Here is a 19,577-nt window from a genome sequence, read left to right as displayed (position 1 = left end):
TGTCTTTGAAGCTGATCAGAAGCTTGTCATTGGAGCCGTGACAGAGGACAGGACAGCTGAGGAAGCTGTTGTACTCAAATACTTCCACTCGTCACCAACCACAGTCATTCTGTGCTTCTGTTACAAGATGTCTGAATGAGTAAAAATTAATTACCATGTGTGGTTATAATGTATACTTGAGGTTTGTTGATGTTTTAGCATATAACAATAATAATAATAATAATAATCCCCCAAAACTATTACCATAGAAGCCGTCTTTGCCTGCATCTTTGTGTGTGTGTGTTTTTTTTTTGTGGGGGGCGGGGGTATGGCGTTAGATCAGTGCCAAAACCAGACTTGCGTAAAAAATGCATTCAGGTGTATTATATTATTTGGCACACATAGATGTTAACTGCGCACGCGCAAATTATCTCTGCGCACATGAGGAAGCTGCTCCTCGAGGGAGGGAAAAGGTGCACGCAGTGGATTTCTACTCACTCAAAACTTATGGCACTATGGGAGAGGGAAACAGGTCAGCACTGGCTCTGCTGTGATTGGTTGTTTCTGAAAAGCGGGGTTTGACTGACATCCCTCCTCACTGACACGAACTTCAGTCGGACACAACCGCGTGAGCCGATAACATCTCGTTTGTGCGTAAACTTCACTCCATTCATCATCTATTTCAGCGACAGATCTCTGAAGCTTCTGCACAAGAATCATTTCCACATAATTCAGCATTACTTAATAATAAATTCCAGAAAGTCCTAAAAATCACCTGAGATTAATGAAACCCGACGCACCTGAGTCTCACTCTCTACACTCAAACCAATCAAATAGAAAAATGTGATTATTAATCATCAGATGTCAAAGTAAAACCTCTGAAATCACGTGCAGTCTCTGTTTCACGAGACGTCTGCGTCAGAGGAGACCTGTCAATCAAACGTCACTCTTCAGAAACGACCAATCACAGCAACGCTAGCATAATTTAAAATAATACTAAACCTAATAACTAACACTAATAATACAAAAAACACTGCAACATGGGCTATATTATTAATAGGCCGTGATGGCAATAAAAATAGACTGATTCTGGTTCTCATCAGAAATAGCCAGTATGACATTTCAGGGCACATGTGGATAATGAGACAAAGCTAGAAAATGTTTTTAAAAATAAAAATAAATGAATAAATATAATTATAATTAGTGACATGGGGTGTTTTACCAGGGAAACTTTATGCAAACCATAATTTAAAACTTTGCTGCAACCTGCATAAAAAAGATAATATTTTGAAGTGGATCTGAAAAATCTGGCCAAGCTATAACATTTTAAAAGACCTTTCTCCAAAGCAAGATAGGGAATTTTGAGCCTTGGTGGGGTTACAGCCTAATGAGAGTTCTAGTTTTTGTAGGGTTACGTTTTCTAATTTTTCCCGGGTAGACCAGAGCGCTAAAAAAAAAATCTAAGAAAACGGACTTAAATTTTAGATGTTGTATTGAGCAGATGCCTTCACTCAACAGTTCGTCTCTACCTCAGCTTGCAAGCTGAGCGCGCACACACACACACACACACACACACACACACACACACACACACACACACACACACACACACACACACACACACACACACACACACACACACACACACACACACACACACACACACACACACACACACACACACACACACACACAGCCCCTCTCTACTCCCTGTACTCCAGCCCCGCCCGCAGATGGGCGGGCCATTTCCCCCTCAATGTGGATCAGTGAAATACGTGTTTATGGTTGCATACATGTCAACCTATACGGATTGTCCGTAAATTATACGGATTTTTCAGAGTTTCAGAGTCATACGGACATACAAATAAAGTCTTACGGATATTCAGGGTTTTCTTTTGTAAATTTATTTTTTTACTGTTGTTTTTCTTAACTCCGCGGACTTTCGGCCAGCCATCCACCATCTTTGTACTCCTCATAGAACCTGTGTGATGACGTGCGCAATGTGAACGTCCAATCGAAATTGGTTCACCGTCACATGGTTTTCCAATATCCAATCGTAGGGTAGAGCAATCTCAGATGGTAGGGCCAAGATTGTTAGGAGCAGTGATCTGTTACTCTGTGAGTTCTTGTTTCTGTAAAAATAAAACAGCTGTGTGACACTATATTCACAGGAAATATATTGAGTTTGTACAAAATACCTACAATGTACTTGTAGACATTGATTTTATTGACAGCAAGCAACTTTACTGTGGAGCAAGAGGATTTAACTGTGGAGGACTTCCACCATAAAAGAGCCCATGGAGATCCCTGGTGTTAGTTATTAATATATGGACAAAACCCCAGTTATGTGATACCGCTATGCAGTTGTGTGTACTGTAATAAAACTGATTTTGGTGCGATTTGGAGGTTATAAGGATTTTGTGTTGATTTTATGGGTTTTATCACTTGGTTATACAGGTGGACCCTCAAAGGGGTTGACATGTATGTGGTTGAAAGATGTTGCATTTAGCCCTCTATCTGTGGTGAGTGCACGCATTATACTAAATGGTACGTGTAAAAGTAAAACTATGTTCTGTCCGTGTGGCATGATAAGCACAAGGACACTATATATCATGGCATACAACATAAAGCTATTATTATTAGTACTACATGAAGTTAGCAAAGTAGCTAATAACTCCAACATTTTACAAGGGCACCGTTTTGCATGTTCACTGACTATTTTCAAAAAGAAGATCATAAGATGATGCAGTTTCTCATTCAATCTGTGCTTGAAGCTATGTGAGGGTAACATTGAAGGAGAATCAGGAAAAAGCTTATCCTTCTAACTGAGGCATTTGTGTTATGGATCTCAGGCACACACTGGCTGTTTCTTGACTTTGGGGAGCTGTGATTTAGTGCTGACCTTGCATGCAGAACAGCTCATCCTGAGAATGTCTCTTTGGAGGAAAGAATGATAAGGAGAAAACCAAAATACACAAAGAGGTCCTTGGGCCTTGCATTAAAAATACATAAATAATAATAATAATAATAAAAACAAACACACACACACAGCTGCAGGGTTTTCTGTTTGTTTTGTTTTTTAAGAAAAAGTGAGCATATCTGCAGTGCAACTACATTTAAGAACTTTGACAATTTTAAGTGACTAAATAAAAACAGTGGTGTCACTTACCGGCTAGGCCATTGACCATAGCTGGCTTCTCATCTTCCTCCTCCTCCTCTGGTGCAACACTATCCATTCTGTCCATCTTGCTAACAGAAGTGGTGCGTTTTCTCTGGACCTCTGTATCAAACTCCTCGTCAAACAAAACCTGGTCCACCAAGTCTGGCTGCACAGGGCTGGGCTCTGCAGGGGGTTTAGGGGTCCCATAGTAGTTGCCTGGAAAGAAATCAGGAAAAGAAAGATCATTTACTGTCACAGGTATTATGAGTGAAAACTTGCTTATGCTAAATCATGAAAAACGATATTTTTTGTAGGCCACGATGGGAAATTTTTAAGGTTATGTAGCAACTGTCTTGTAACCCCATGGGGCGGTATATCATGAGGTATGACACAATCTATCAATATTACAGCGTGAGAATACACAAACATGACCACACAATAGTGCAGAAAAAAAAAAAAAAAATCACAGATTGTGTCTTCACTGAGACATCTACAAAACCAATACAGAAGAGCCAGAACAGGGATGGAGCAGTGATGAACAAACAACAACACAACATGATGGCTGAATCTTGTGCAAGAAGAAAAAAAAAAAAATTCTAGAAATTGGTGGTGGGGGGGGGGGGGGGGGGGGGGGACTAGTTCAAAATGAGGTAGATCTTTCAGAACTGCCAGGCTTTGGAATGGCGACCCAGATAAGGAAATGTGAGATTTCTCCTCTTCAAATCGCACACAATGCGGTCACTGAGTGATGTTAAGGGACTACTGAACAGAGGTGGGTAACACGGGCTTCAAAGAGTTAAAGTCCTACCATGTATCGTATCTACAACAGGCGATTTCACTGATTAGCTCATTTACCTGCTTGATCAGCTGAACTAATCAGAATCAGCTATTTTAGCAGATGGGCAAAATAAATATGTGGTAGGACTTTTACCCACATTAGCTATTATGCTGCGTTTACACATAGGCAAGACGCATTACAAATGTCATATTTGCGTCATTCTTGGCACATTCCTGACATTAACGTGACTTAACGCATCTGAATAGTTTTCTTAGTAGTGCGTATTATTCGTGATTTTCGTGGAGCATGTTTTTGGCTGTCAAAAAATCTTCCACGAATGTCATGCACCACCCTCCTTTCGCTTCATGTCTTGGAGCTCACAACTGAGCGTGTTGATCCGTCTTGATTAGTGGTGATCCTTAATAAATTGTGAGTGTTCTTCTCTGACGTGTGCAGAATTAAACCCCGCTGCACCACATTCAGTTTCATTGCTGCATCTTGCCGAAGCAGGACAGTGACGCCAAGTCAGCTAAAGTTTCCTCCCAATGCTCATCAGCACGCTCCTACAGGTGTTCCACCTGCTGCATGTGCCTGATGTTTGAGAAAACGCGTGAGACGAAAGCCGCGTGGAGTGACACATCTGGATCTCTCCATCTCCTCCTCTCTGCACCACTATATGGCACAGAGCCCAACTAAGCATGCAATCACAAAGTTCTTCTGCTGTGGATTAATCTAGCTTTTGAAGAGCAAACAGGAGCGATCTGAATTGTTCAGCTACTGACGGTTGGATGAATATGGGGGTGTGGAACATTAATCTTGGAACATTATTCACGGTCAAGAACATTATTCTTGACTGTGCGTAATGGTTCCTGATAATTCTCCAGCAACACGTGCCATTAATCGTAACACGTGGCAACAGGTTGCCGCAGTTCCTGAGGACAACTGACACCTCTGCCCCAAATCATCACATTTGTGATCAGCGGCCAAGAATGTATACTTTGTGGCATTCGTGACTTGCCGGGTGCGTCATCACTATGTACTCCAAGTTCACTTGGACATGATGGTCTTCATCAACAGCAGCACCAGCATACCAACACAACTGTAATGTACCCCTCACCCTAAATTTGAAGTCATACCAAGAACCACCATAAATTCAACTGCCCCTTTCAAGAACAGTGACAGGTCATTTCTCAATTCACAGCAAAATAAATAACCACAGTGTAGGAATAACAAAAGCTATGCCAGTATGTCTTTATTTATGATGAAAGACTTGTTAGCCTGACCTGTTACTCATTTTGATAATTAAATGTTGTTTGTAGAAAAAAATAAATAAATAAAGAACAGACTGCATTAAAACAGTCCCTGAAAGCTCCTGTGGTAAAAATTAAGTTGTTAAGATGAAGCGAGTGAGCGAGCACGCACGCACGCACACACAAGCGCGGAACAATGAGAGAATAAAGGCATCTGATATCTGCAGGAACTTGATTCCAGATGGTGAGTTACAGCAGTTCATCTTACAACCAGGTACACCAGTATTTGGAGAGCAGCACATTTTGTCTCTGTACACCACCACAATGGAGTTGAAAAGAAAATCAAAATGTGCTTGTAGTGTAAAAATATCACAGCAGCCAATGAACTTTCAACAATTTTTATACACAGTGCTTCCATTTCCAGAGCATATTGACAGACACAAGAAGAGCCAATGGAGTCAGGAGACCCCAGGACAGAAGTGTCTGGCAATGCCAACACCTTCTCAGGAGCACAAAGATCCAGGTGTTTAAGGACCTGGCACTTCTGTCTTGCAGCACTGTTTTGAGATCTGGATGCAAACCAGTCACCTAAGGTGATGACTAACTGCATTTTGGGGGATCCTTTGGTACAGCTGGAATGGCTCTGCGAGAGACAAAGACAAGATGTACCACTTGCATTGTGGGGGAACGTCAGCTACAACACTTTGGCCATGTGGCGCGGTTCTCTAAGCATAATCCAGCTTACAAGTGCCTCAGTTTTGAGGACCCGGCAACTGAAAAGGCCAGGGAGACGCCTACGTTTCAGTGGCTGTGGCAGATACATGGTTATTTTAGAGATGTGGGAATGGGCCAGTTTCCTGCCTTGGTGATTGCCATCCAGAACCCAAGGCGGTTCTGTAATGCTGTGGATGCAGCAACATCCAGCACATGCACACGCTCCCAGATTTGACCTGAGACCTGTGATTTTATTCAGTTACCAAAAACCTGTTTATTATTATTCCATATTCCATTATTCCAGCTGCTGTAATCCGAGCAACACTGTTTTGTTGCCATGTTCACTGGTGCTCTCCCCTGGGAACTGTGACCACAGCATTTATTCCCAGGTAAGCGCTCAGGCAGTTGATTACTCCTTCAAGTCCATCAGCTCGCTTTTGCTTCATGTGGGTGCCCAAGGCTGCAAACAGTGCAGCACCACAGAGTAATGGCTGGGGTTGGCAGCAATAGCTGCACTTCACTAGTCTTTATCCTTCCTCAAACGTAAGACAGGGTGACCCACTTTACCAATCTCTACCTTCTCTTTCTGAGCTTTGCAAAGAGAAAGAACAGAAAGGATGGAAATGAAGTGCACGAATAAGGAAAATAGTTTGGGAACATGGGGTACAAACATGGATTCTTCAGCTGTTTTAGGTTTGTTTGTGGGAAACACAGCTCTGCATTGCGTTCATGAGACAGTAACGTGGTTAAAACTGAGCTTTATCTGAATTACTGAATACTGATTTATAACAGTCTAAAATCTGAACCACAGAGAGCACTCACACACTGGGATGAAAAGCACACAGGGAGGAAGAAAATTTCAGATTAAATGTAGGGCAAACAGTCATGAAGATAAAGAAAGTGCAATTTTTTTTTCTTACAGGCAGGTTTATTATCATATTAGTGCATAATAAATTCATTTAGAATGATTAAGTGTTTATAATGAACACCAACATCTCATGTCCCTGAATAAAACACAGAAGCTTTTAGTCCTGCATCTCATTACAATTTAAATAAACATTCATTCATGAATGCTGTCTGTCATACAAAAGGAAAGCAGGCATGGTAAAATGCAGGGTATTTGTGTCAGATGCAGAAATAGGTAAACTCAGAAATAACTAGCAAACTTTTACAAAACTTGATCTCAGTTTTGGTAACTGCAAGAATTGTGATATGCTAAATCAACAGCACACTACCCAAAAAGTACAACCCCAATTCCAGTTAAGTTGGGATGTTGTGTAAAATGTAAATAAAAACAGACTACAACTTTCCCAGTCTTTTGTTGCCCCTGTCCCAGTGTGTTTAAAATGTATTGCAGGCATCTATTTCAACATGAGCAAATATTTGCACAAAAACAAAAAAGTCAATCAGTTTGAACATTAAATATCTTGTCTTTGTGGTGCATTCAATTGAATATAGGTTGAAGAGGATTTGCAAATCATTGTATTCTGTTTTTATTTACATTTCACACAACATTCCAACTTCATTGGAAATGGGGTTGTAGTGTTCCTGCATGTTAAATGGCACATCATATAGTTAAGACAATTACATGGAATTGAGCTTTTACCTAAGTATTACAATCAGTACCTTACTGAGGGAAAAAAGAGAGAAAAAAAAAATCATTAAATCCTTTACTGAGTAATTAACATTAAGCTTAATGACACAATACAAATTAAGAGAGTTAAATTAGACTTGGTAAACTGCAGTGTGTCCTCTTCAGATTTTTAAGCAGACAAAGGTACATGTAGCCTTTAAATGAACTCATTAGCAAGGAGCAGAGAGACAGCGGCCACAGTGATAAAGGGCACCGATATAGAGCACAGTGTAATTAGACTAATTAGTCACCATATAAAATGGTCTTTGATGGCAATTTCACAATTTTAATGTGGGTTCAAGTGTAAATAACAAAACCTGGGGGGGGCAAGTAAAAACAATACAAGTGTGGGAACAAAAAACAAAGACTTTATCCCAGGGCAGAATGTGCGGAGCAGCATGTTGCAGACAAGTTCTCATGTTTCATGTTCGTAATTCTTTATTTAAATATTAATTAGCATCACAGGATATGACTGTTGGCATCATCCTCCCAGGGAATAAAGTGTCAGGTCTGCGGACATATTTAGCACCATTACATGCACAAAGGGTTTTCTGTCTTTCTGACTTTGCTTCTGTCAGTTTGAATTTTCAGTAGGATTACTCAAAAATGAATTAACATCATTTCATGGAAGGAGGGGAAAAAGTTGGGTCTTTTGTGAAATTTTGGGGTATATAGTTTTATTTATTTTAATATGATACAGTACATCAGATAAAGTATTTTGGGCATTTGACACACTGATGACCCATGTAGTTAAACAAGGTATTTTGTTTATTTTCATTTGACATTATATACAGTATCATGGTTAAAATATTTTAATAAGATGCAGCAACAGTAACTTTTAACAACAGTGTCAACCAGTGTAACACCAGCCTATCAGATTAAAGTATGTGGCTGGCTACTACTATAAACAACAGGTTTGTCATGGTGTCCCATGGCAGCCTTACTCAAGGTTCTTGAAATGGAGCAATATCTCCACCTGGTGGACATTTACCACTAATGCAGGTACAATAGAATTTTGCCAAGCGCTCTTGGACGTTACATTTTAAAAGCTATAATATTGTATTCAGAGAGTGTGTATATCTGCCAGTGTCATACAGTCCTCTGTTTAGATGCCTGCTGACATTTTTCTTTTATTGCTCACGATGTCATTGAGCAAAGATTATTCTGCTCTTCTCTAACATTTTTAGGTCCTCAATGCTGATCTCTGATCCAGATCAATCACCTTCGTTTCTGATTGCTGACCTATGATCCTAATCCTGGTTATTCATTGTTCCTGATCTTTCACTGCAATTGTTGAGCTGATGTTCTCAATGTTCACAAACAGCTTTAAAAAATATGTACCCCTCTCCTGTTTTGTTGTTTGTTTTTTTTGCTCAATGTTCACCTAATACCCCATCCCACACTGCAGTTATCCCTCCGCCCCTTTAAAACTGTCAGCCACACACAGAGCCTCATTATTACTTGTAGAAGGCTATCCACTGTCTTGGGCAGTGCCCACTCTGCCCAGGCCTCATCCGTGACTCCCAGAGCCCCAGGCAGGTGAAAACCAGCTTGCGCTCCAGGCTTGGTACAGATGGGCTCTGCTTGGCATGAATGCCCACATTTCCAAGCCAACCTTGTCAAACCTGCATTCCTGTGTGACCTGCGCTTGTATGTGGCTGTTTATTTGTAGGGTGCATAGTTCCACAAACCCCTGTCACGATCAGCCTCATAAATAAACCTTTATATCCCCAGTCTGTGCGCTGGCACCTGACATGAATTACAAACATTTGTGATCTTTATTTTTCTTGCTGAGCTCTCGTCCATACAATTTCCTCAGTTTTAATCCCTCCACATTTTGTTTTGTCCATTTGTTTCTCCAGCTTGTTTTGTTCTCTTGTGACTTTTGGACGTATGCACTAACAATACTAATCCAGCTATTATAAAATGAGGTGTTTTTAATCTTCCAGGCTCTGCTTTGGCAGTTCCTGGGTGGGCAGCTGTTTCTAACCTAGCACCTTTGCACCCTCCCTCTGCTGCGACTTCTGGCTCGCTGCCCTGATTCCATCAAATCCACATTTTTATGGCTACACTGTAGAACTTCACAACACCCCTGATATTAAATAGGCATCATTATAAGGTGGCAATAAGCAATGTATTTCAGCAAGACAAGGAGCTGGTAATTTCTCGCCCCTTGGCTTTTACAATAAAGTCAAGGGGTCAAAAAAAAATGCTATATATATATATATATATATATATATATATATATATATATATATATGCGCACACACACACACACACGCACCAAAAGGGGAGAAGAGTCATCATCTTAAGGCAAAATGCACGAGGCACTCTGGACTATACTGAAGCACATTATGCCCCCAAAGTCTTGTGCGTGCTCTGGGCCATGGATCATTGGTGTGTGTCTGGCCCGACTTACGGAGGTGGTTTGGGGCATGGTCCAGCTGGACTATGCTACAATCACATGTAGTGTGATCACAATTGTAACTGCTTACTAGAAATATTACTAGCAATATTATTATTATTATTATTATTACAGTCTTCAATTCAAACAACAACATTTGGGTTAAAAAGGGGTTTCTCATATTATTGATGATGGCGAATTGTTAGCGAGCAAAGATGCAAAACATTTCTTGATCTGCTGCCTCCATAAAAATCTTATCTTACATGCAGTGCAATTGATTGATAAAGCCCTTTCTGCACAATTTATTCAGACAAGGCAGGTTTTCTATTGGAGACTGTGTGTAAATATTATAAAGCCCTGTTTACACATAGACGGTAAACTCTCCCGGAAGCATCCCGGCAGAGATTTTGCCCCCTCCGGGCCGTTTTAGGGATCACACGCCGTAGTTAACGCCGGCGCACGGGGGCGTGGTTTGGTTCCAGCTTCACCGGGAATCGTCGAAAAAATTATTCAACATGTCGAATAATTCCGGGAGCGCTCCTGGAGAAGTGGCCTGACGACGGAGACAACGCGATCAACGGCGTTTGATACTTTTTAATCGCCGTGTCATCCCGCCCCTTCCTGTAGTTCCGCAGTTTACACCGCTGTAATTGGCGGCCGGCGTTGTATCCCTAACCAACGGCGTGTAAAACGACGATAGAGCCCACATTGGCGTCCTCAAAGGTGTTTTAACCGGTGACAGAGGCAGACAAAACGGCGGCGCTAGCAGACAGTACGCTGTTCTAAACGCCACCTCCCAGTTAACGGCATTCCAAATGGCCGATAGGCGGCGGTCAGTATAAAAACGCTAGCGCGCTGCATGCAGGTCTCTCACTCGCAGCCAGCTCCAGATATTTTTGCAGAGAAGCTCCAATATACCTCCTAAAATAAAATTGGCAGCGGCAAGGACTTACCAAGAGGTCTGATTCAGAAGCATAGGGTAGTCCTGTGGTGCAGACGAGCAACACGTTGAGGAGGGAAAAAAGGAGAAAAAAGAAAAGGCTGAGAGACGAGCTCCCTGTCACTCTCTCCCCCTGCACTGACAGCTGCTTCAGCCTATTATACTCTGGGGGCAGTGCCTATAAGCAAAAGTTCCTGGAGTAACGCAGGATTTGCCTGGATAAATCCAGCGGTACACAGGACATTATCGGCGGCAGCAGGACACCGCCATTCTCACACGCGTCTTAACCTGCGATTGTAAAGGATAGAACTGAGTATTAACCCCCGTTGCGTGACGTGTGCCGGATGCTACGGCGTCAATACTCTGCTTTATTCGGCGGATTTAGCGGCGTTTTATCCGCATATTTGCGGCTAGTACGGCACTCAAAATGCCGGCGAAATGCTCCGCCCCTTTCCACCGTGAAAACAGCCGGAACTACCGCGAACTTCGGTCTACGTACTACCCGCGGACAAAACCATCTATGTGTAACCTGGGCTTAAGAAATCCTTTGCTGCATCCAAATACACCATACGGACTACATGCATCAATATCAGCATTTTGGCACCTTTAACCTTTTATAAAACAATCCGCAGAATTTACCTCAGGTTATCTTACTCTTGTGTGAACACAAGTGTGTGTAGAAAGAGTTTTCCACCATTTATCTTAAGCACGAAGGTGAGCAAGAAACTATTTTTAAAACACTGTGCATCTTTGGATCACATGTGTTGTCATGCACATAACACACACTGCGCAGTCCATGGCTGCATGCAGGTTTAAAAAAAAAAAAAAATCCAACGCAAGTAGGACAGGACACATCTGTTTATGATAATTTCAAGATAGACAATAAAAAATGACTGGTGAGGTGAATCCATTCTTTCAGAGCTCAGAGCAAAGAAAGGGCTGACGAAGGACCTTGGAACATGTTTCTGACTTTTTTTTTACCACAATAATTGCTCTCAGGAAAGATGAATGATTCAACAGATTATAGCCTAATTTATTGGAGAATATTTTATTCATCAACTCCTTTTTTACAAAGGCTAAGACAAAAGAAAACTACTGAAATATTTAGCTACTGATATTTGGAAGATTATATATACTTCAGTAATTTAACACATTTATGAAAATATATATTTTAAGTATTTTATTTTGGGGAATTTCAGCTAGATTAGAGTGGATTTATCCATAGGGAGTGTGCTCGTAATAAATATGACATTACCTCATCTCTGTATATAAAACTATTTTCATTAGTGCAGAGAAAAATGTAATAATTTTTCACTGGTATCCTCCAAGTCAGGCTGTGTTGACACAGACGTGCTCGGCCTCAAACGTGGAGTCGAGTGTGAGTGCAGGACTGCGGAGGAGTGGGGAAAGTTGTGCTGGACATGGTCCAAAGCACCTGGGCAAAGTGTGAGTATACCCTTAAATCCTTCATCAAACTATCCCACAGCAGACAGTAGCTACTACGCATGTCATGAAAATGTCAGCTTCAAAGTGAATAAAATTCTGTCTATAATGCTTGTTCTTTTTTCTCTCCTTTTAAAGTTTCATGTTTTAGAAGATAATGTTTCAATATTTATCAGGTAAAATTATTATGAGGACGTGTTCTGTTTTATTATTGTTCGACTGTATGCTAACATTACTGCTGAAACACTTCAAAACTCGAACTTTTATTAGCTCCTTCCTGCGTCATTCTAGTATTGTTTATATATTCATGGACAGAGCCCAAATAATGTCCAGTGAACAACGAGCAAAGCATTAAAGCCTGATTAATCTCATCTACTACCTAAAACAAATTCAAATAAAATACATAATGGTGGACTTGGAGCCCAGTTGCTGCAGATGAAGAATTTCAAGAAGCCTTTATTTGACTTGAATTTTTCTTCTTCACATCTGCTCAGTCTTGATCAAAAGTAATTAACTCGACTAGCTTTTCAATGCCATGCACAGTAGAGGTAGAAAATTGGATTCTCCCTCATTCCTATGCATACGTACACTCTCACATATTCAAATTTTGAGCACACTTGAGGTAACAAGTATGACTCACTTCTTGACACATCCACCATTTGGGGAAACAAAATGGCAAATGAATCTTTCAGTGCTATTTAGACAGTCAATATCCTCTTTAGTAATGGCTGAGTCAACTTTGCTGCTATGTCCTGTTTGGAATAGAGTGTGTAACTACTGGGATTTGAAAAATGAATGGAATGATGTTGAGGATGAATCTCAAACATAAATAATTTTTCTCTTTTTGGTTACATACGAGGTCTATTAGAAAAGTATCCGACCTTATTATTTTTTTCAAAAACCATATGGATTTGAATCACGTGTGATTACATCAGACATGCTTGAACCCTCGTGGGCATGCGAGAGTTTTTTCACGCCTGTCGGTTACGTCATTCGCCTGTGGGCAGTTTTTGAGTGAGGAGTGGCCCACCCTCTCGTTGTTTTTTCATTGTTTAGGAATGGCTCAGAGACTGCTGCTTTGTTTGATAAAAATTGTTGTGTGTGGGCCGCCAGAAGAGGAGGTACTGCTGGCCCACCATCAGAGGGCGCCCTGCCTGAAGTGCAGGCTTCAGGCACGAGAGGGCGCTGCCGCCATGGACACAGCCGGGGGTGACAGCTGTCACTCATTACCTCTTGACAGCTGTCACCCATCTACTCAACGTCCTCTCACTCCATAAAGACCAGACGTCATCTCCACCTTGTTGCCGAGATATCATACTTCATTGGAGGTAATATCCTCAGCCATTTGTGATTGCAATATTTGTATATTGTGAGTGTTTGCAGGAGTACTGGTACCTCCATCGGTGAAAGCTGAGAGAGCGTTGAAGGCACTCTTTTCCCCTGAGGAATCTACAGTACTCTGCAGTTATTGAGTGAGAGGTGGAGGTGGCATTCCCACCGCTGTTGTTACTGGGTGTACACACACCCACACTTGACTGTCTTTGTTCTCGCCAGCAGTACCAGATCCGACAATCGGGGACGGTGATCACCTGGGAATTCGGGACTTGGCGGCTCCAGTATTCACCAGGTTCTGTGGCGGCGGAAATTGTGTGGTTCCAGCTCTTCTCAGGACAGACGTCTTCTATCCTCGAGCCTGCCCACACGTCACCTTTGTGGATTGACTGTAATTATATTCTGAGATTGTCTGTATGTTCGTTGTGCACATTTCACAACATTAAATTGTTACCTTTTGGCTCATCTATTGGCCGTTCATTTGCGCCCCCTGTTGTGGGTCCGTGTCACTACACTTTCACAACAAACATTTTTTCAAAAACTGTAAGGCACAACTGAGTGGACACCATTCGATAAATTCAGCTGGTTTTCGGTAAAAATTTTAACGGCTGATGAGAGATTTTGGTCTGGTAGTGTCGCCGTAAGGACGGCCCACGGCGCCTGACGGCGATCTGCGCTTCGAGGCGGCAGCGTCTCGCCGTTTCAAGTTGAAAACTTCCACATTTCAGGCTCTGTTGATCCAGTAAGTCGTCAGAGAACAGAGAACTTTCAGAAGAAGTCGGCATGAGGAGTTTATTCTGACATTCCATTGTTAACGGACATTTTGTAATGAAAGAACGTGCGGGCAGAGTCGCATGTCGGGCCGGACCCGACCGCGGGGGGTCGCGACAGGAAAAACACCTCCGTTGGAAACCTTAACGGGCAAGTTGGAACATGCCCAAGCTGTTAAACAATTTCTCAGTTACTCACTTGTTGAAAGCCATCAAAAGCCGCCTGAATTTTACAAATGGTTTTCAACACGGAGGTGTTTTTCCTGTCGCGGCGCACACAGATTCGCCGAGTCGTCACGGAAACGACTCGCCGAATTTGTGCGCATGTCTTTCATTAAAAAATGTCCTTAACAGTGGAATGTCCGCATAAAGTCCTCATGCCGGCCTCTTCTGAATCTTCTCTGTTCTCTCACGACGTCCTGGGTGAATTAAGCCTTAAATTAGGATGTTTTCAGGTCGAAACAGGCCGAAGACGGCGCCTGGAAGCGCTGCACGACGTCCCGCTCCGTGGGAAGTCCTTACACCGACAGAAACACCTTATAATCTCTCATCAGCCGTTAAACTTTTCACCGAAAACCAGCTTAATTTCTCGAATAGTGTCCACTCGGATATTCCTCACAGGTCCAGAAAAAATTTTGATAAAGCAACGCGCGCCGTCTCGAGCAGCGTGTGAACAAAGGAATCCAGCCGAGAGGGCGGGACCACATCTCACTCAAGGCCTGTCCACAGGGAAATGACGTCACCGACACGCGTGAAAAAACTCACGCATGCGCACAAGGGTTCAAGCATGATTGGTGTAATCGCACGTCATTCAAATCCATATAGTTAAAAAAAATAAAAGGGTCGGTTTATTATCTAATAGACATCGTATTTCCATAATGCTGCTCTTCTAAAAAGAACATTCCATTATTTGTGAGTAATATGGCAACTACTGTTTGAAATACTCAATGTTTCAGAGCTTGGCTCCAGCAAAGCAGTGGATGTTTAATTTAATTTACTGTTAGTACATCAAATCACTGTCGTTCAGCTCCGGAGGATAGGTTAGAGCAGTAAATGTTGCTGTCCAGGTTTTACTTTCAGTTGAGACCCCGAGCAAGCAATGCAACACAAGAGATATATTCGATAGGCAGACTAGAGTACCAAGTTTGCCTCTAACACTACAACTCGGTATCACTGGGTTGTTACATTCTCAACTTCAACAACATAAGTCTGATCTGATATAGTAAGAAATACTTCCTATCAACACACAGAACAAATAACTGACTTGGGAGACTGAAAGCTGCTGTGAACTCTACCATCCCATATGATGTGGCAAATTCAGGCTGATACTGTAAGTACAGCAGTGAGTGACTGCAAGCAGACTCACTACAACATGGCTGCATTATGTTTACTTTTGATCAGTTGACAGAGAATACATTCTACTTGTCGGATCAAAGGGAATATTTTTTTTTAAATGCTTAATGACTTAAGAGGAGGTGATGGTCTTATTTTATTGATTTTTTTTTGTTGATTTTAATGGTTATCTTGATGTTGTTAGGGGAGGTAAAGGTCTAGTGGTTAAGCACTGGGCTTGAGACCAGAGGATCCTTGGTTCAAATCCCAGTCTGACCGGAAAATCACTAAGGGCCCTTGGGCAAGGTCCTTAATCCCCTAGTTGCTCCCAGTGTGTAGTGAGCGCCTTGTGTGGCAGCACCCTAACATCAGGGTGAATGTGCGGCATGACTGTAAAGCGGTTTGAGCGTCTGATGCAGATGGAAAAGCGCTATATAAATGCAGTCCATTTACTATTAATGTTAATTACATGACATCAAACAATAAAATAATACAGCAAAAGTCCAGTGGGGTGAGTACTTTAAATAAAAACTGTATGTCATAGGGGCAGCATGGTTGCTTAGTGGTTAGCACTGCTGCCTCACAGCGAGAAGGTCATGGGTTCAATTCCCACCTGTGGCCTTTCTGTGTGGAGTTTGCATGTTCTCCCCGTGGTTGCGTGGGTTTGCTCCGGTTTCCTTCCACATCCGAAGACATGCAGGTTAGGTTGACTGGAATCTTTAAATTGTCCGTAGGTGTGCGAGTGGATGTGAATGTGTTTGTTTGTCTCTTTGTAGCCCTGCGACAGACTGGCGTCCTGTCCTGGGTGTACCTCGCCTCACGCTCTATGGCTGCTGGGATAGGCTCCAGCCCCCGCGACCCTTGGTTGGACTAAGCGGTTGAAGATGAGTGTGTGTGTACGTCATAGGATGGGAAAGTAAAACACAACAAAACAAACAAATATAGGAAAACTGGCAAACAATGGATTCAGATGGACCAATGAATTTTGTCTGTTATAATCTAAATCCGCTATATGTATATAACGGACTAGCTATATGTATAAGCTATATGTATAAAACAAAATCCGTTACAAATGTAACGGATTAGTTACAGTCAGGAGGCCCTTAGCATTCTCTCTGCTTTCCTGTTGATTTACTGCTATGAACTATACCTTGTGTAGTTTTTCTGGATGATTAATTTTGCTCTTTTCTCTCTGTCTGAGGTACTGATGACATCACACATCATTGACAGCTGCAAACCAGAAGATACTGGACTGACGACTAGATGCCATGCCTGAAATTGATGCAGCACACTGCAGTCTGTTTGGAATAAACAATGCCGCTGTGACAGGCCCACTGACAACATGAGGGATGAACATTGGCTCTGCACCCAGGGGCGCTGGATGACTCCTGCCTGTCACATAAATGTCTGCGTGGTTATCTCAACAATTGTACCTTGTTTTTTAAGTTGTCTTGATTTACTATTTTCTGTTTCTTAAACTTAAACTATAAAAACCTTGTATAACTGTTAGAATATCCTAAGTAGGGGCTCACCCCTTTGAGTCTGGTCTGCTTGAGGTTTCTTCCCCAATATCATCAGAGGGAGTTTTTCCTTACAACTGTCATCTGTGTGCTTCCTCTAGGGGTTGGTAAGATTAGATCTTACTCGTGTGAAGTGCCTTGAGGCAGCTTTGTTGTGATTTGGTGCCATATAAATAAAATAAATTGAACTGAAATTGAACAGAGGCCTGTCTCATGTAATGGCCGGGTTAAAACATGATCTGAAAAAAAGAAACACCTGCATTAAATATCGCAGGACATCATGTGCATTAAAAAGATTACATTTGGTCAAGTCACTCTTTTTACTAAGTCCGCTGTGGAGTGGTACCTTAAAATCATAAAGCCTGATTTATGAGCTCAGATAAGATAATTATAGTGGGCGATTTTAACCTCCACACAGATGCTGAGAATGACAGCCTCAACACTGCATTTAATCTATTATTAGACTCAATTGACTTTGCTCAAAATGTAAATGAGTCCACCCACCACTTTAATCATATCTTAGATCTTGTTCTGACTTATGGTATGGAAATTGAAGACTTAACAGTATTACCTGAAAACTCCTTCTGTCTGATCATTTCTTAATAACATTTACATTTACTCTGATGGACTACCCAGCAGTGGGGAAGAAGTTTCATTACACTAGAAGTCTTTCAGAAAGCGCTGTAACTAGGTTTAAGGATATGATTCCTTCTTTATGTTCTCTAATGCCATATACCAACACAGTGCAGAGTAGCTACCTAAACTCTGTAAGTGAGATAGAGTATCTCGTCAATAGTTTTACATCCTCATTGAAGACAACTTTGGATGCTGTAGCTCCTCTGCAAAAGAGAGCTTTAAATCAGAAGTGCCTGACTCCGTGGTATAACTCACAAACTCGCAGTTTAAAGCAGATAACCCGTAAGTTGGAGAGGAAATGGCGTCTCACTAATTTAGAAGATCTTCACTCAGCCTGGAAAAAGAGTCTGTTGCTCTATAAAAAAGCCCTCCGTAACGCTAGGACATCTTACTACTCATCACTAATTGAAGAAAATAAGAACAACCCCAGGTTTCTTTTCAGCACTGTAGCCAGACTGACAAAGAGTCAGAGCTCTATTGAGCCGAGTATTCCTTTAACTTTAACTAGTAATGACTTCATGACTTTCTTTGCTAATAAAATTTTAACTATTAGAGAAAAAATTACTCATAACCATCCCAAAGATGTATCGTTATCTTTGGCTGCTTTCAGTGATGCCGGTATTTGGTTAGACTCTTTCTCTCAGATTGTTCTGTCTGAGTTATTTTCATTAGTTACTTCATCCAAACCATCAACATGTTTATTAGACCCCATTCCTACCAGGCTGCTCAAGGAAGCCCTACCATTATTTAATGCTTTGATCTTAAATATGATCAATCTATCTTTATTAGTTGGCTATGTATCACAGGCTTTTAAGGTGGCAGTAATTAAACCATTACTTAAAAAGCCATCACTTGACCCAGCTATCTTAGCTAATTATAGGCCAATCTCCAACCTTCCTTTTCTCTCAAAAATTCTTGAAAGGGTAGTTGTAAAACAGCTAACTGATCATCTGCAGAGGAATGGTCTATTTGAAGAGTTTCAGTGAGGTTTTAGAATTCATCATAGTACAGAAACAGCATTACTGAAGGTTACAAATGATCTTCTTATGGCCTCAGACAGTGGACTCATCTCTGTGCTTGTTCTGTTAGACCTCAGTGCTGCTTTTGATACTGTTGACCATAAAATTTTATTACAGAGATTAGAGCATGCTATAGGTATTAAAGGCACTGCGCTGCGGTGGTTTGAATCATATTTATCTAATAGATTACAATTTGTTCATGTAAATGGGGAATCTTCTTCACAGACTAAGGTTAATTATGGAGTTCCACAAGGTTCTGTGCTAGGACCAATTTTATTCACTTTATACATGCTTCCCTTAGGCAGTATTATTAGACGGCATTGCTTAAATTTTCATTGTTACGCAGATGATACCCAGCTTTATCTATCCATGAAGCCAGAGGACACACACCAATTAGCTAAACTGCAGGATTGTCTTACAGACATAAAGACATGGATGCTCTCTAATTTCCTGCTTTTAAACTCAGATAAAACTGAAGTTATTGTACTTGGCCCCACAAATCTTAGAAGCATGGTGTCTAACCAGATCGTTACTCTGGATGGCATTTCCCTGATCTCTAGTAATACTGTGAGAAATCTTGGAGTTATTTTTGATCAGGATATGTCATTCAAAGCGCATATTAAACAAATATGTAGGACTGCCTTTTTGCATTTACGCAATATCTCTA

At 41.4% G+C, this 19,577-nt stretch overlaps 1 pseudogene; it reads right to left on the bottom strand.

The window, feature by feature from the left end:
• Nucleotides 1–19,577, bottom strand: part of LOC117512852 — a 421,938-nt pseudogene that overhangs the window by 77,795 nt on the left and 324,566 nt on the right.

This window comes from Thalassophryne amazonica, chromosome 6, assembly GCF_902500255.1.
Source record: "Thalassophryne amazonica chromosome 6, fThaAma1.1, whole genome shotgun sequence".
Taxonomy (NCBI): domain Eukaryota; kingdom Metazoa; phylum Chordata; class Actinopteri; order Batrachoidiformes; family Batrachoididae; genus Thalassophryne; species Thalassophryne amazonica.
This window is presented reverse-complemented; position numbering and strand designations above follow the sequence as displayed.